The sequence below is a fragment of the Pongo abelii genome, chromosome 12 (genome assembly GCF_028885655.2).
Source record: "Pongo abelii isolate AG06213 chromosome 12, NHGRI_mPonAbe1-v2.0_pri, whole genome shotgun sequence".
NCBI lineage: Eukaryota > Metazoa > Chordata > Mammalia > Primates > Hominidae > Pongo > Pongo abelii.
The window spans coordinates 88,082,357-88,101,204 of record NC_071997.2 but is presented as its reverse complement, the minus strand read 5'-3'; the positions used below and the strand labels follow the sequence as shown (position 1 = coordinate 88,101,204).

The 18,848-nt window shown below is 34.5% G+C and overlaps 1 protein-coding gene and 1 long non-coding RNA gene across 6 annotated transcripts in view; both read left to right on the top strand.

The window, feature by feature from the left end:
* CAMKMT (calmodulin-lysine N-methyltransferase) overlaps nt 1–18,848 on the top strand; it is a 417,058-nt gene that overhangs the window by 85,070 nt on the left and 313,140 nt on the right. The gene's annotated exons all lie outside the window — the stretch shown is intronic.
* Nucleotides 1–18,848, top strand: part of LOC112132101 (uncharacterized) — a 72,338-nt gene extending 53,490 nt beyond the window's left edge. The window contains exon 4 of the long non-coding RNA XR_002913916.3: nt 1–18,848. This exon is cut by the window's left edge and continues 34,583 nt beyond it. This is a non-coding gene — a long non-coding RNA (uncharacterized LOC112132101).

Genomic DNA, 18,848 nt, shown 5'->3' with positions numbered 1-18,848 from the left:
TAAAGTTTATCTTCTGTCATTCCTCATCATACCCACAAGATTTGGCCATACATGTGTCATTACCTTTGTTGTTGTTATACATACACATATTATGATTTACATTTGGGCTTTTCCTTATTCCTTTTCCACATTAGCATTTATGAAGGTAGTCTATACTTGATTACCCAGGTGTTCTTTATTTAATGTAACTTGTATTCCTGACAAGCTTATGTGCACAAAATTTTGGTACATTGGACCATTTAAGAAAGAGTAAATAATCAATTTTAATTTATCTTTGTTTAAAGTTGGAGTTTTATTTAGTGGAGATATGATGCATCTTTATATTGCTTTGTGCTTTGTTAATGTTCAGATAAGGAAACTGAGATTCCTAGTGGTTAAGAGATTGGCATAGGACATTTGGCTAGTAAATAGAGAGAGTAGGATTAAAACTCACATTTAATAACTCATTGTCGAGTATACTTTTCACTAGAATAGTTGATTCCTTTTATTCTCCTCATTTTATGTAATTCTGTTATAATATCCCTAAAGGTAGGAGCTGTATTTTGTATCACACCCCCTCTTCCAAATATTCATAACATTAGTGCCTACAGTAGTTTTGGATAAAGAGATTTAACTGCCATGTTGATATATGTGAATGTATCAGTCATAGTGGGATAGGTTATGTTGCAATAATAAACAGCCCATCCCCCCCAACCTCAGTGGCTTACAACACTAACATTTCTTTCATGTTGCATGTTTATCTTGGGTTTATTGTGGCCATGTTTCATGTTGTCTACAATCTGCAACCTGGGATCAATAAGCAACTTCTTGAACACTTGTAGTGGATAGAAAAAGGGCATGATAACCCATGTACTACTTCTCAAACAATAATGTTTTCACATCTTATTGGCCAGAGCAATTTACATGGCGAAGCCTGTTGTCAGTAGAGCATAAAAGTATAATCCTTCTCTAGGTAGGGGCAGCAAATATTTTTGAAAAATAATACTCCCCCCAAAAAATCTGTGACCTTACATACAGAGCATTGAGCAACTTGTATTTTTCAGTTTATGGCACACTATCATCATTGGTCGCTATCTGGCCACTTTATTTTTTAATTCATTTGTCTCTCTGTTTTAATGTGTTCTTATAAAATGCATTCTATTGTTTGGGATATGTATTTTAAATTTATAAGTGGTATTATGCTAGAGATTGTATTCTGTTTCTTGATTTTTTTTCACTTAACATTTATTACAAGATTTATTCACGTTGCTGCACATTCATCCAGTCTGTTGCATCTGGTGAATATAGTTGTCCCTTGGTACATGTGGGGAACTAACAAGTTCTATACCAAAATCCACACACAGTCACATCTGAAAGTTGACCCTGCAGAAACTGCATATATGAAAAGCACCCCACCACCCACTGCTCCTTATGCACGGGTTTGCATCTGGGGAATGTTGTATTTTCCATTTGCCTTTAGTTGAAAAAAATCCACATATAAGTACCTGCACAGTTCAAACCTGTGTTGTTCAAGGGCCAGCTATCTATAGTATTGCATGATAAATATCCACTACACTTTACCTGTCCACTTCCCTAGAGGGTCTTCAATTCTATACTACAATAAATGGTGCTGTGTGAGAATTTCTTTGGGCTGTACACCCAGGTATAAGATTGCTGGGTCTTGGGACATACATATATTTAACTATTTAAGTATTGCTTTCTTATTATTTTTACTAAGTCTTCACAGCTATTAAGCTTTGGTATTATGAGAGTTTAGTAATTATGTATTCTATCTTGTAAGTTAACCTTACTAATTCTGTAAATAAAGTCCACCCAACTAAGAACACACGAGTAACTAATGTGACATGTAATTCACCTCTGTAAACAGATTTTTCACTAATGATTATGTATATGCATATGTTATAAACTTATTCTGAGGCATTATTTTGTATTGCTGTAAATCAGTGAATGGATAAACAAAATGTGGTATATTTATTCAATGGAATATTTTTCAGCAATAAAAATGAATGAATTAATGATACAACCTGGATGAACCTCAGAAACATTGTGCTAAGTATAAGAATCCAGTCACAAAAGATTATTTTAAGATAACATTTATATGAACTGTCTAGAACAGGCAAATCTGTAGAGACAGTAGATTAGTAGTTGCCTCGTGCAGGAAACTAGGGAGTATGGACGGAATGGGGTTTCTTTTGGGGGTGATGAAAATGTTGAAAAATTGATTGCGACGATGTTAGCACACCTGTGTAAATACACAAAAAAACTATTGAGTTGTACCATTTAACTGGGTGAACTTTGTGGCATGTAAATTATGTCTTAATAAACCTGTTAAAGACAAAACAAAACTTCAATCAGATCATTTTCCAAGAAGCAGGTTAGAAATGAGTTAAATGTTGACCCCTTCATGTAGGGGGAGAATTTTCTCCCCTTGTGAGAACCTGAAGGGGAAAAATTGGGACAGTTTTATTCCCAAACTCTGTCCTCAGGTTATTTGAAAATAAACCCATGCATGTTATTTCAACTGACCATCTCTGTGCTGATATACCCTCAGCCCTGATAATTTGTTTAACTGTTTAGTTATCTTCAGAATATTTTTACTTGTATAACCCACCACTAATTTTCTTCCCAATTATCCAATTTCTGCTGTCCTTTCAGTTTTTATATCTCAGTAGTTTATATCTCAATAAATCTTGGTGATCTCTTTCTTTTTTCTCATTTCTAGATCAACCTTTTATCGTGTCATATCATATTATCTTAAAATTATTTTTCACATATGCTTCTTTTTATTCTTTAGACTTTACACTGCCCAAAAGGAGAAAATAATTTCTTTCTTCAATGTTTTAGACACAATAGCATTGGCAGATGTATGCTAATTAATACTTGCTTAAAAACAGCAAGGAAATTTCTTTCAACACTATTAACAAGTATCTGACATGAAATAACACTTTCACGAGTAAAAGAGATTCTGATCTTTTATGTTCCTTAGTAAATCTTTGGAGGGGGTTAGTACTAGAAATTTTTTTCCTTTGGAGGACTGGTAAATTCAGTTCTGATTTTTACATTGTTTTACATATGTCCTGTTATGATCACTATAACATTTGTGTTTATCAAATGAGTTAAACTATAGTAGTTTTTAAGTTAAGTAGTGAAATCCATGATAATCCAGGGATGCTCAAGTGACTTGAATGCTTCAGCTTGAGATGGGTCAGCTTTAGGGGTGAAGTTGTGAAGAGAAAGCCATCACACACACTTCATCAACATTGTGGAATGAGGGACCGATGCTTTTACTGAGCAGTGGATTTCCAGTGAGCATATAAACTAATTGGTGGGTGAACATACCCCAGGAGCAATGATTTTAAGGTCATAGCAGGCTCAGTGAATAATGCTGACTTACACTGCGTCTCACTGATAGCTGATCTTACCAATGAGCAGTTTAGAGGCATTCAAGCCTGAGCTCTCTTCCATGTGCCTTGAATGGCATGTCAGTGGTCACTGTTTTTGACATCCTTTATATTTGTCCAGTCAGCTCTAAATCTTTAGGTTCAGCTTCAGAGTACTCAGGAAAGAAAAGAGAGAAGCAATTATTTTCAGTCATTGAGTTTTGAAGATCTTAGCGTTAATTATGCCAAACATTGTTGGTTCATCAACAAATACAAACCTTAAAAGGGGTTATGAAGCATTGTAAACTTGCTTAAACATAGTTTATGGTGATTAAGAGAGTCTTGTATACACTAATATATTTTTAGGTACACTTTCACCCATATATTTTCATATATAGTTTCAAAACCAAATATTCAAATTAAAGCTAATTTCAATTTTGGTTAATAAATTTTGAAATGCTTATTCACTTTTAATTAGCATTTCTTTCATATTTGAAAAAAGAGGAATAAAAAAGTACAATTCACTATTTCTCTGTGGAGTCCAGAGTAATTTTGGGTGTGAAAAATATTTCAATAAAACAAAAATCACAATGTCATAGCTCTAGTAATGCTTTTTAAAAGTTGATTTAATAGTGGGCTTTGAGATTTAGAAATTTTCTCCTACTTAAATCTTTAATTTATCAAAGATTATTTGAGCATTAAAAATGTGCTTTGCCTATTGTTTTCCAACTCTCTGTGCTCTCTGACTTGTTGAAGTTTTGCAGGAAGTGCCCAATCAAAGGATTTGAGGAAGCAGTACTGAACATTCTTTGGAAGTGTTCATCTGAGAAAATGAAAGTTAGAGGCAAAACTAGTTTTCTTGTTTGCAACTCAAATTTTAAATCTAATTTCCCATGTAAATAAGTGAAAAGCACAAAGGATGTAAACTTCCTAAATCTGCCAGAATCTTGTGTGTTAATTAAAAAATAATTTTACTGTAGCAAAAGAAACACATTTAGTTCCTAAAGAAAATACCATGGGTGGTATTCTTTTGTTGTATTAGAGGTTTGAGGTAGAATAGTTGTTTCTCATGTACATGTATTACAGTAGACAAAGTGTTGAACTTGAATAGTTTTCATTTCTGATACATTAATGATTAGAAAAATCACTACCCTAATCCTTTTTTTTGTAACTCAAAAACAAACTAAAAAGGTTTTTGTTTTTTGGAGGATCTGTTCTTTCCAAGGCTGGTGTTTTTCTACCTTTACCGTCCTAACCTTGCCTTTCAAATTAAGATATAATAGTTAGAATCTACTATAGAATTAATTTAGATTCAGTTGTCTCTATTAACAGAAAGTGATATAGTTTTAAAAAATGCAGATGATCATTTATGAGAATCTGGCTGTAATCAAAAGCAGTAACTACTATCCTTATAAGTTCTTTATTCAGTAAAGCATTATCCTCTTTTTGCTATTCTTTATTTCATTTATTCTTGTGAAATATGTTTACCTTTTTATCAAAACTTTCTATTTTACATGGCTAGATATGTGATAAAACAAGCATGGTAAAATGTTAAGGATAGAATCTAGGTGGTAGGTATATGGTCTTCTCTGTAAAATTTGCTTCTCTTTCACGTTTGCTGTATGTTTGAAATTTTCATGAGACAATTTTAGAGAACAAAAGCTTTCTATTTTGATTGTAATAGCCAATAGCCAAAAACCTTATTCCATTTTTGAAAAAAAACCTAGGTATTTTAAGTTTCTTTTACTTATCTAAGCATAATAATGCAAATACCATATAATATATATTGATAATATCACACATTTAGTGAGTTAGAAAATACAAAACTGGCTTTTAATTGTTAAATATGTATACTATATACCATTCATATTTTAGCTGGTGGTTTAAAAAGCTAACTTAGGCATTATTTAAACTGAATTAGGGTAATTACATCAAAAGTAGATTTTTAGCCAGAATAATTTTCCACTTTGTTAAAGGAGCCACGATGAAATGAAGTGTTTGGAGAGTTTTAGGAATAAAATGTGGGTGTGTATTCTTTAACATAGAATGAATATGCTTTCCAGTGGACTTTGGAATGGGAAAAGTATCAATAAATAATGCTTATTAAGCTTCTAACTAGGCATAGGGCCAGTTATCTCATACTTGAGAGAGAATTTTTTCCTTAAATAAATGCAACCATTGCATTTTGGGGGTGCTTTTCTTACTGTTTTCATTCAACTGTTTGCCACATGTGTGCCTGATATATTATTGAATCATAGAAATAATGTTTAAATATATGTGGGCTCCCCACCCACCCACTCCTTTTTAAAAAAATAGATATTAAACACACAAAAAATATTACTATTGTTTCTTCCCTGAAATCTTTCATGGCAGACTTGGCTGACAGAGTTTAATTTTGCTGAAATAAGAGTTTATAAGTCATTTTACCTTTGATATTCCAAAGTTAGAAACCTAGAGATAATTTTTAAGTAAAATTTATCTTTAACCTTTGTATTATAATCTCTTTTTACATGACTCTGCAAGTAGCCTCTCTTTATTAATGAAAATAAAGACTAGTGAAAAAATTTTATAAATCATTAACCTAGTTCTTGCATTCATTAGATATATTTACAAGTCATCTGTGATCAGTTTAGTTACCATCTCTTTGATATCCTGCAGCCATTATTGGATGCCTTTGGGGTTATGATATCATGCTGGGGAAGAATGGTTCAGCTGCAGGTTTTATGTGTCTTTTTATAGTTGTTCACAATATCCCATGCTAAATTATATGGTGAATTATTATACATTAGCTAGTTTAAAAGATGTCTAATTGATTTACTATGCTAAAATATCAAAGACTATATGCTGCAGGAGTGATGCTTCCAGTTAACAACTTATCATGTATTCATGGAGACGACAATGCTTGCTCACATATTGGGACTATTGTCTAATTTGGTGTGCCTTGTGTTGTAATTGAATCATCTATTATTAAAAGTAGATGTGGCTGTAGGGAGCAAAACCACATACAAATCCATAAACATACATATGTGCATATTTACTTATACTCACATATATGTTCAATAAGTTTTTTGTTTTACCTGCTATTAGTGTTTGTACTAGCGAGTCATAAATGGAAAATATCTATTAGCTCTAAGGTAAAATAAAATAGGTTTTGATTTAGTCAAGTGAACCATCTCATTTAAAATTAGCCCAGGGGTCTTGTAAAGAATGCAAGTAATCTAAACATAATAATGCACATTGCCCAATTGCTTCTGTGTATGATACAGGTTCAGTGCTGTAGTGCTTTGACAGCCCATTACTGAATGTAATGAACAGCTATTTTTAAACAGAAGAAATTCAAGTTGACAGCTTGGCAATGAAATTCAGCTAGTGGGATAATTTTTGTCATCTTTAGAGAATGGATTCAGTTTGGTTTAAGCAAATTTGTATCATGTAGTTTATAGGGCAAACATTTTTATTAAAAGATAATTTTATTGTCCATTTTATGGAGAGGGGCAGATGTTACTGTTAAGAGTATGTAATCAGCTTTTAATGAATATTTTAATGAATTACTGAAACATCATTTCTAGAACCTAGGTTTAAAATGAAATTTCTCATTTTTCTTTCCTGCCATGGGTGAAACAGTCTAATAAAATGACTATAAGATTAACCCTAAGAGGTGTTTTTCAATGCTGCTTTTTAGTCTTTCAGAGTTTAAAAGAAGTAGCTTTTAAGAAATAAGATAGTCTTTGGAAATGGATATAAAGCTTGAGGCAGTATTGTCTTAATGGAAGTAAGAATTAGACAAAATACCATTGAGAGAGAGAAGGAAAATGTCTGCCTGACTATATTTTAGAGAAATTCTTTTACTAAGAATAAGGAGACGGTAACATCTGATTTTGACGACTCTTAAAAAATAAGATGGAGAAGCTTCGTCTGCAATTCTTAAATAAAACATATATTTTTAACTCATACTATGAAAAATAATAGGGTAAGTCAGAGTGAGTTATTTCATTCTTTTCTGTTTACAGCAGAAATTGTTTGAGAATTCTATTTGCTATTTTTTCTAAGTTGAGCTAATTGCCAGAGCTTTTAAAATAGAGACTTCAGGTTCAACGTTGTGCATTGTGTTAAATGTGGCTTGAAAAATACGTTACTCAACAAAATCTGGGTGAACAAAGTAAGTAAACTGAGTACTTTACCCAGTATCCAATAATGTTTCTGACCCTACCAGTAAAATAAACTAAATATATAGCAGGGGTGAAAATTTTAAAATTGTCAGAAATCCCCCTCCAAATGCATTGCCAGAAAGCTTTGTTCATGGGTCTTCATTACCCCTTCATGCTTCCAGGGCACCTCCTCTGGGTTCCCAAGGCACTGGGAACTTAAGAGTTAGCTTTGCTTAGTAACTATGCCTTAAAGTAGGATAATAAAACAAATCATTTTTAATAGCCAATAGATTTTTTTCCATTTCTGATCTGTTTCTCTATTTTACTTATCTCTTGGAAGGCATAATGGCCCCAAACCTAATATAGCAATGAATCTGTGTAGAAGTCAAGCATTTTTGGAGAGGCTTTCATGTTAGGTCACTACTGTACTCTTTAGAATTGTATTGTATCAGTGAATCAAAAGAATTTCTTGACATGAAAGAATTGGTACACCTCTATAAACATTTTATTTAAACCTAGAGAGGATATTATTTATCTAACAGAATCCGGCTTATTTCTAGCAACAGTACCATCAGTTTGTAGCCTGGTCTTTGAACTCTTGATTTTGTTGTGAAGTGACCCTCTTGAAATCTTAATTTACCCATGGATAGAGGACGTTGTATGAGGCAGAAGGGCATCATCACATTAGCCCTGCTTCTTTATGGCATCATGAGATGCTAGGATAAGCACTTGAAAGGTATTTTAACTTTCTTGATCTCAGAATAACTTGAGAAGAAATTCATGGTACCCACATACTGGGTTAACAAAATAATTAGTTGCATTTGGTTATTTGTGAGGAGGAAACTGTGAAAAGTGAAAGTAGGACTGGGGATTCCAGAACAAAGCCTAGAGATAGATTTTTTTTAGAAGGAGGCTTATCTCTGAAGATGGGCAAGATGAAAGAAGTCACCAGCGATTCCAGTGGATGCTTTCTGTGTTATGTGACTTCATTTTTCTTTCTGCTTGCCCTTTGAACTTTGAAGTCTGAGCAGTGCAGGAAGAAGAGAAGAAATTGCGTTGCCATGATACACTGTAAGGGCTTCAGGAAAATGGGATATGGCAGTGGTTTGAAAGATATTGAGAAGGTTTCCAACCCAATTGTCATTCATTGCAGCTGTAAGAATTTAATGGGATATGGTCTAATGAAGCATACCCATTGAAAAGTTCTTAAACTAGTGTCTTGAGAGTCAAAATTGTTTGCTGGTTAAGACACATTCTGTCTGGAGCTTGACTGCCTGGGCTTAAGCCCTATCACTAGCTGTGTAACTTTGACCAGGTTATTTAACCACTTTGTGCCATTGTTTCTTTATTTGTAACAAAAATCACAACTCCCAGGGTTAGTATAAGGATCACATGGGGTAAACATTTAAAATTCTTAAAAAGCTATTTTTTTAATGCAAAAAGAGCTTAATTTGTGTAATCTATTGTTGTTGTTTCAGAATTCATTGTAGTTGGAATGCTGTGTGTCAAAGACGTTGGTCCTTAACTGAAGGTTAAAGTTATCAGGAATCCTAACTTTGAAAAAGGAAAGTCTAAATGAGAATTCAGTTCCATTTGGTTAATATTTATCAATCATAAATATTAAGTAGCATGGGATGGGATTTATAAAATATTGAAATCATAGCTTCTACCCTACTAGTAAACTCTTTGAGGATAGGGAACATGCTATATGCTACCAGTCTTGTAACCTAAATGGTGCCTTGTGTAATTCAAATATTTATTCAGTAAAAGTCAGGTCAACATGAATCCAAATATATTGCTAGTACATATTAGATTCTTAATATGTGTAACTTAAGTGAAAGGATTTATTTATGTGTGTGAGTATGAAAATAAATTTTCATTTTCACTAGTGATGAAGGACTTGAATTACAACAAAAGAGTTATAGGTTACAAATAGAAGTAATCTGACTATAGGGTTGGTAAACATCCTAGTTCTTTCCTAAGAGAAATAACAGAATCTATATATTGTAAAGAATAGGTTATCAGGTGACATTTAACTGTTTTTATTTGTTGTAGAAGAATATTTAGGTCTTTTAGCCCTCTTACCCTCTATTTCTCAGAATTATTATATAAATATATACATTCTTATGAAAGAAGAAACAAAAATACCTTAGAATGAAAATCTTTAACTACAGCCAAGTTTATCTTTTCTATACATGTCATACTTTCTCTTTTAGGGGAAGCAACCAGGGGAAAATGAAGGTACCACCATCAGTAACTCTTCCTTTTTTGTTTAAATGGTAAATATGCCTGGGGAGATGGGACTTATAAGAAAAGATATTTTGGCCAAGGCAGCCTACCTCTCCTTGTCTTCATGATCTTCATTACAATCATCGCAGAAATCCTCATGCTAAATGTTTTTCTTTTCCTTCTTTTTTGGGAGATCATTAATCAGCTATCCTATTTTCCTATTTTACGATTTCTCCTTCTCCAGCCCAATTATGTTTTCTACAAAGCTAGTGTCTGGGATACTAACTCTTAACTCATTCAAGCAAGCTTCTCAGCTATATCATTACAATAAATTCTATTTAAAATACTTAGTGAAGTACAGTATTCATAAGCCAGTTATTGCTTTAGGTGTAGCTGCAGTGACACTGGTTAGCATTCATCATAAAGTTAGTTGAATATGATTTATTTATATTTGTATGTAAGTATATATATTTTGAATATGTACTATGCTCATATGATTCAAAGTTCAAAATGGCCTCAAGAATATAAACTGTGAAAAGTCTCCTTTCCAGCTCTGTCCTTCATCAACCCAGTTTCCCTCTCTGGAAGTAACCACAATGACTAATTTCTTTTGTATTCTTCCAGAGTCATTTTCTGCATACAAATAAAAACATGTATGGTTGCATATATTTCTGTATACTTAAAAAATGGAGATGACTGTTTTTTATTTGGTTAGCATCACTTTCTGGAAGGCAAAAGATGATCATAAATTCCTTCTGAGAGTACCAACTTGCCAACTTGCCTTAAGTCATATTTCTTTCTTTTTATTTTCTTTCTCTTTTTTTTGAGACAGAATCTTGCTCTGTCACCCAGGCTGGAGTGCAGTGGCATGATCTTGGCTCACTGCGACCTCCACCCCCCGGGTTCAAGCAGTTCTCCCACCTCAGCCTCCCGGGTAGCTAGGACTACAGGTGCGTGCCACCATGCCCGGCTAATTTTTGTATTTTTAGTAGAGATGGGGTTTCACCATGTTGGCCAGGCTGATCTCAAACTCCTGACCTCGTGATCCGCCCGCCTCGGCCTCCCAGAAGTGCTGGGATTACAGGCATGAGCCACCGTGCCCGGCCCTTAAGTCATATTTCTTAAAAGTGCCTAGTGTACAAGAGTCTTTGAAACTAGAAATAAGTAAGAAGAGAAAGCAAAGATAGATTAGAAACCCTCGATATTTGTTTTCTTCTTTTGGAAATTCTCAACAGAAATTCCAGATGTTACAAAGTTGAATTAGCTAGTTCTGCCATGGCTGTTTGCTGATGGATAAGCCATTCCCCTGCAAATGAATAGTGAACCCTCAGATTCTCTTGGAAGCATGGAACAGCCTGCACATTAGTGTAAAGAACATCCCCCATTTTGGAGTCAGATTAATCTGGGTTTGGAGACACAGATCTAGCATTAGGACTTTGCAGCTTTGTGACTTTTTTTTTTTTGCCAGAGTCTCGCTCTGTTGCTCAGGCTTGAGTGCGGTGGTGCATTCTCGGCTCACTACAACCTCTGCCTCCCTGGTTCAAGTGATCTTCCCACCTCAGCCTCCCATGTAGCTGGAATTACAGGCACGTGCCATCATGCCCGGCTAATTTTTGTATTTTTGGTAGAGACAGGGTTTCACCATGTTGGCTAGGCTAGTCTTGAACTCCTGATCTCAAGTGATCCGCCCGCCTCGGCCCACCAGAGTGCTGGGATGACAGGTGTGAGCCTCTGCGCCCTGCCAGCTTTGTGACTTTTAGCAAATGACTGAGTCACCTTGTGAAACTCTGTAAACAGAGAGTAATCAAACCAAACCTGTGGTATATTTCAGATGGTTAAATGAGATCATGTAAGTGAATACTGTCTGGACACAAAGTAGGTGCTCAATAAATGTCAGCTTCTTTATTCGCCATTCTGCTAGTACATTCAAGATGAAAAGGTCTACTTTCAGGGGTTTGTGTTGTTCGGTCTTACTGTGCTTCTCAGAATTGAAAACAGCATTTAGAAAGACATTTTTATATAATTATTCATCTTGTAAGGACACAAGTGTCAATCTATTTTTAATCTAACAACCAGCTTTTCTGTAGTGTTTTAACAGTTTACAAATGTTAACTTTCCATTCTCTCTCTAGGGAGATGAGAGAAATCAATGAAGGGCGATTACAGATGAATACTCCTGTAGCAATACTTGATAGATTAAATTATTTAAAAGTGTTTTTTTTCTTCTTCCTCTTCTAGTTGCAGTAATACCAGGTTTCTAAAGGCCGTACGTAACTATGTACATAAAGAGGAAAGCTACTTGGGATAGAAAGACTCTCAGATTGGGTTTTAACTTCTCAAGTATAAAAATAAGACAAGTAGGCAAAAATATCACATTCTGAAGTTTTAAGTGACAGATAAACAAATTGAAAATGCACCACCAACTTTTTGAGTTTTAGGTACACTAACTTATTGTGGGATCTGGGCCAGCTGCTCTACCTCTGTAGACATTTCTAAGTGGGGAAAAAAAAAAGATTTAGGAATATTTCCCTTTTCAGATTCTCTCAGAATTATAGTTGTAAGCACTATGTAAATTCGTAGAAAATAGTTTTGAAGACCAGCTTTAGAATTTCAATAGTTATTGTATATTCAAAACAGCTACACAAGCACTTTATTTTCATTTTAAAGATTTACAATTAAAGTCATTTTATGTATACCTCAAATGCCTGATTATATACAAACCCATTACAGGGTTTATACACACATTAAATCCCTTCTTATTATGGGGTTTTGTGCACATTAAATGCCTGGTTGTTATAGATTGTTGTTTTTCTTGTTACCATTAAATGTAACATTTCCCTAGGTGATGAAATGTATTAATATTTAGAACATTTATTTTAGTGTGTGTTCTGTATTTTAAAAGAGAAAGGTATTTAAGCAGCAAAGATGTAACTGTTATGAAATTTATTTTTATAAATAGCTTTCAGCAGAAATCAGAACAGTGCTTTAAAATTACAGTTAAAAAATCATTTAATCATCACACTCCTTGATGGCTAATAGAGTAGTAAGTGACTCCCCCATATCCCCCGCAATAGGCTATTCTCGATATGCTCACTAAGTGGCCCTAAGAATAGTACTAGTATATTTTATGTTAGCAAGCCTTGATAGCAAAGTGCCCAAAGTTCAGGGGGCATTTGTCTCCTTTCTCACAAATTCATTTAAGTCTTGCTGGAGCTTTAACTGGGGCAGACAACCATACAAATGACTTGAGATAAAATGAAAATAATGGACTGAGCTGGGTGCTGGGGATGGTAGTTATGCTGAGCACACATCAATAAGCTTGGAGTGTGATTCTATGCTAATGCAAGCCTGATGGATCAGCTTTCTCTTTTAGCCTGGAGGACCATTAAGCTCTGGAAGCTGAGTCAAACTGATAGAGTTGGCAAATACAGCCCATCAGTTAGCAGCAATTGTTAACTGACTGTGATTCCTAATATGCGAAACTAACATTGCTTAAAAACCCTCCATGATCAGGACATAGATCAGAAAGGAGATAATAGATTCTGCTTTAATTTACATAATCAAAGCTTCTCATTTTCCCACCTATAGTTAACCTAAGAGGGAAAAAAAGCCATGGCTACTTTCATTTTGTTGTTAGTCTTGAATCATAGCAAATAATTTTCATAAAAATGTAAATAACTTGTTTCAAAATAAAAGAGTATATTTGAAAGATTCTCTGTGTTATTTCTTTGGAATTAAACTGTAGGCACAGTTACACGGGTTGGGTAATAAGTGTCTTGGGGATATGAAAAGTAACAAAGTTTTAAAAAATTGTGAGTCTTTTTAGTGATTGATTATTTTCATATATAATTTATAAAGTTCTATACTTTTACTTGAGGATATTGGCTTTGCAAACTTATCAAAAACACTTAGTTCAAATTCTGTTGAATTCATATTTTTGTGTTGTGAGGACTTTCTGTTCATTTAAAAACATTTATTGAGCACCTATTTATTTCAGGCACTGCATTGGACACTGGTTGTGTCCAATTGTGATGTGGTTGTTCTCTTGGAGCTTACTTTTTTTTCTTTACAGGGGAGGTAATAAACTGGTAAACAAAGACATAATACAGTTTCAGTGAGTGATAGATTCTTTTTTTTTTTTTTTTTGAGACAGAGTCTTGCTCTGTCACCCAGGCTGGAGTGTGCAGTGGCATGATCTCCGCTTACTGCAACCTCCACTTCCCAGGTTCACATGATTCTCCTGCCTCAGCCTCCCGAGTAGCTGAGATTACAGGTGCATACCACCACACCCGGCTAATTTTTGTACTTTTGGTAAAGATGGGTTTTTGCCATGTCGGCCAGGCTGGTCTCGAACTCCTGGCCACAAGTGATCCGCCCGCCTCAGCCTCCCAAAGTGCTGGGATTACAGGCATGAGCCACCATGCCTGCCCTGAGTGATAGATTCTTAAGTAGAGCCTTCTCCATCTGAGAGATTCTACTCTGACCAAATTTTTGCCAAATAGACTCAAACATTAAATATGCTGTTTTCAATCACAGGTTTCCAGATGGTCTAAAAAATTTCTAAATGTAAGGAAAATAATAAATAAATTTGTGTTGAAGAAAAAGTAAGGGCTTTTGTGTATACCTCGTTGTAATCCAGACTGACATCTCTGTGAAAAACCTAATAAAAGTCTATATGCATGGCTTTCTGAGTGTTTAATGTGTGCTGGCTCTCTTCTAAACAGTTTACTCATTAAATATCTCATTTAAAAAAACCTCTAAAGAAGGTACTATTATTCCCAGATGAGGAAATCAAGACAACAAATGTTAAATAACTTGCTCAAAGTTATATAGCTAGTAAGTGGGTGAGGTGGGATTAAAACCTAGGCAGTTTGGCTCCAGAGTAAGTGTTCTTAATCACTGTTACTCTATGGCAACCTGAAGAAATTTGTTTAGCTGAAAATGTGTTGCTACTTTAGAATGCAAGGTTTGAGAGGACAGGGGATGCATCTGTCTTGTTCACCTCTAACTCTGCACTTAGCACTGAACCTGGACTATAGAGGGTGGCCAATAAGTATTTGTTGAATAAGTGAGTGTAAATGACTACTATTATATGTTTAAATTGAAAGTAATATTTCATACAAATCCTTTTCAAAATTTATTTTGCTACATATGTTTTGCTGGTGCCCTAAATTAGTATATGCCTTATATGTACAATCCAGCGCTAGTTAGAGTAATAATATGATCAGTTCCTATGGATGGGGTAAGGGTAGGGCCAGAATTCCTACCTACCCTATATAGATAGATCTATAGCCTATCTACCCTACATAGATAGATCTATAGCCTATCTACCCTAGGTATATGGGATCTATAGCCTACCTACCCTATATAGATAGATCTATAGCCTATCTACCCTAGGTATATGGGATTTCTCAGTGGATCACATCACATTGAGCTCATACTGTGTTCTTGCATAATACCTGCTACCCTTGACTCACAGAATGTTTTGTGTGATGTCAAGTAGCAAATGCTTACATATTTCTACTTCCACTTATGTTTCCTTTCTCCTTATATCTTTGGAGAAGACAATAACATTATTCTGTAAGTATCAAACTGATATTAAATGATTGAATGAATGGGGGTTTCTCCTGTACCTGGTTTGTTTTTAGAATATAAAAATGAAAAATAATTTTTCTAAATATGATACACAGGAAAACTCATGTAGAAAATTCAAATAATAAAAGGGTAATAAAGTAAAAATAAATCATATTCTCATTACTCAAAATAATTTATGTATCACTTAAATGTATTAATTCTCAGTTAACATTTTGGTAATCATCCTTTCAGATAACTCTATGTATACATAAACACTTACACATGATTTTAAATACATGAGTTTATAATGTGCATATGATTGGATAACCCGCATTTTTTCACTCAATAATGAAACTTGGGAATTTTTTTTCATGTCAATGAACATTATTATAGTTTTTAATGACCTACTCTGTTGTTTGGATTTATGATTATTTAATTGGCCTTATAAAGATCTAAATTCCTTTTTTTGCTTTTATTTTTGACGTTCTAAACAAAACTGTAGTGAATATGTATTCATATATCTATATGAATTGTTGCTGGGTCAAAGGTTTTATTTTTTGGGTCATGTATAATCTGACAGTTTAAAATTATACAAAAATGTGCTGAAGTCCTTGCGTTCATTGCTTAGGGAGTATCTATGTGCAAGAGGAACATTATGTGAATGAATAGAAATATAACTTAGGTCTCAGCTATTTAGAAAAAAAATGCTTCTCAAGTCTCTTAATCTAAAGATTTCTTCTTTATCTCCTTTTGCTTTTTCTCCTTGCACTTTGTTAAAGAAACTATTTGTTCTGTAGGTTTTCCTATAGAGTCTGAGTTTTGCTGATTGCATCCCCATATTGTCATTTAACATGAACTGCTACCTTCTGTATTTCCTATACATTGATAGTTAAATCTAGAGGCTTGAGCCAATTCAAGTTTGATTTTATTTACTTATTTATTCAAAGCTACTTCATAGGGAGAGCTTTTCTTCTCTGCCAGAAGGCCACAGTATCAATCTTATTGTAGTATTGTAGTACTTACAGCCATTCTTTATCAATGCCATCAATACCTATGTTAATGTCTTTGCAGTCCTTTAAGTTGTTCCAGTTTGGATTTGCATAACAAACACTTCAAAACTTAATGGCTTACAGTAATGTCAGCAAGAATAGGAAGCCCTAGACCTTGTTTTCCCACAAAGACACTGATTTAACAATATATGACCCAAAAACATTTAGGATAGCTCCAGAAGCCAGTTGTGAATTCACAGCACCCAAGGCAGGATCAAAGCCATGAATAGTTCTATTGAAAGAGATAAGAAAAGTAGTTCCATTTGAATGATGTCAGCCCCTCTCTTAAGCCAGCGTAGCTCATAATAGGGAGGAAAAGCCCAAATCATGGCTTCTGCCTTGAGAGGAAAATAGAAAAGTGAAATGTACATGCAATATACTAGCTTTTTAGGGGGTGAAAAAGTAAGGGGTTGGGTGGGAGTTGGGCTGCCCAGAATGTTGATTTCAGTCTTGCCTGACTCAGAGTGCTAGCTGAACCAGCATACCTTGGATACCTGGGGTCTGCAGCAAACAAAAGAGAGCTTAGTAGCTTTTTGCAGCACCAAGAACCCCGCAAGTACCACAGACAGGCACAAGAGGGAGGAAGAAACTATAAACTGAAAAAGAAACTGACAAACTTCTCTAATTGGGAATTTACATGCAGAGGGTGAGAGAAGACACATCTCCCCATAAAAGGATTGAGAGGCTGTCAGATTCTCTGGCTGTGCTATTTGGTGAAGATCTTCCCCTATACAAAGCCAGTATGTAAAGATTGGGAGAGGTGGCTGTTTTTCAAATTCAAAAATCACAACAAAAAATAACAAGGCACACAAAGAAACAGGAAAATCAGTCAAAGAAACAAAATAAATCTCCATTAACTGACTCCAAAGAAATAGAGATCTACTAGTTACCTGAAAAAGAATTTATGATAATCTTAAAGAAGCTCAATGTGTTACATGAGAATACAGATAGACAGCTAAATGAAATCAGGCAAACAAAGCATGAACAGAATGAGGATATGAACAAAGATATAGAAACTATAAAAAAGAACAAACTAGAAATTCTGGAGCTGAAGAAAACAACTGGCTAGGAAAGTTCACTGTGGAAGACCAACAAGAGACTTGATCAAACAGGAAAGAATCAGCTAACTCAAAGACAAGTCATTTGAAATTATTGAGTCAGAGTAACAACAACAGCAAAAGAATGAAGAAAAGTAAAGAAAGCCTGAAGGACTTATGGTATACCATCTGGCTGACCAATATATACATTATGGGAGTTCTAGAAGGAGAAGAGAGAATAGGACAGAGAGCTTATTTGAAGAAATAATGGTCAAAAACTTCCAAAATCTAAGGAAGAAAATGGACATTCAAATTCAAAACACTCAACAGACTGTAGATATGATGAATCAGAAGAGGTCCACACTGAGACACATTATAAACTGTCGAATGTCAAAGACAGAATCTTCAAAGCAGCAAGAGAAAAGCAACTTGACACATACAAGGGAGCTCCCATAAGTTATCAGTGGACTTCTATCAGAAATGTTACAGGTCAGAAAGAGTTGGAAGATATACTAAAAGTGCTGAAAGAAAAAAACTGCCAATAATACTGTATCTGGCAAAATTATCATTTAAAGATGAAGGAGAAATAAAGACCTTGGATGAACAAAAGCTGAGGGAATTCATCATTTATCACCACTAGACCTTCCTTACAAGAAATGCTAAAAGGAATCCTTCAAGTTGAAACAAAAGGATGCTAGACAGAAACACAAAAAGATATGAAAATATAAAGCTCTCTAGTGAAGGAAAATGTATAGATAAATACAGAATCCTATGATCTGTTATGGAGTGCATAAATCACTTAATTCCAAAGTGATTCCAATTTAAAATTGGATATTTATCTTTTAAATTGGATTATCTTTTAAATTCCAATTTAAAAGATAAAAGCACAGAAAATAGCTAACTATAAAACTATGTTAATGAATATAAAATATAAAAAGATACATAATTTGTGACACTGGTAACACAGAGGGAAGAGACGTAAAGGAATGAAATATTTATATGTGATTTATCAGTTTAAAAGAGATCATTATAACTATGTTTTATGTAATCCTCATAGTAACCACAAAGAAAATACCTACAGAAGCTGCACAAAAGAAAATGAGAACAGAATAAAAGCACATCACTAAAAAAAATCAATGAAACAGGCTGGACGCAGTAGATCACTCCTGTAATCCCAGCACTTTGGGAGGCCAAGGCAGGTAGATCACTTGAGGTTAGGAGTTCAAGACCAGCCTGAACAATATGGTGAAACCTCGTCTCTACTAAAAATACAAAAATTAGCTGGGTGGTGGCACATGCCTGTACTCCCAGCTATTCGGGAGGCTGAGGCACGAGAATTGCTGGAACCTGGGAGGCAGAGGCTGCAGTGAGCCAAGTTTGTGCCACTGCACTCTGTCAAAAAAAAAAAAAAAAAAAAAAAATCAAACATAAA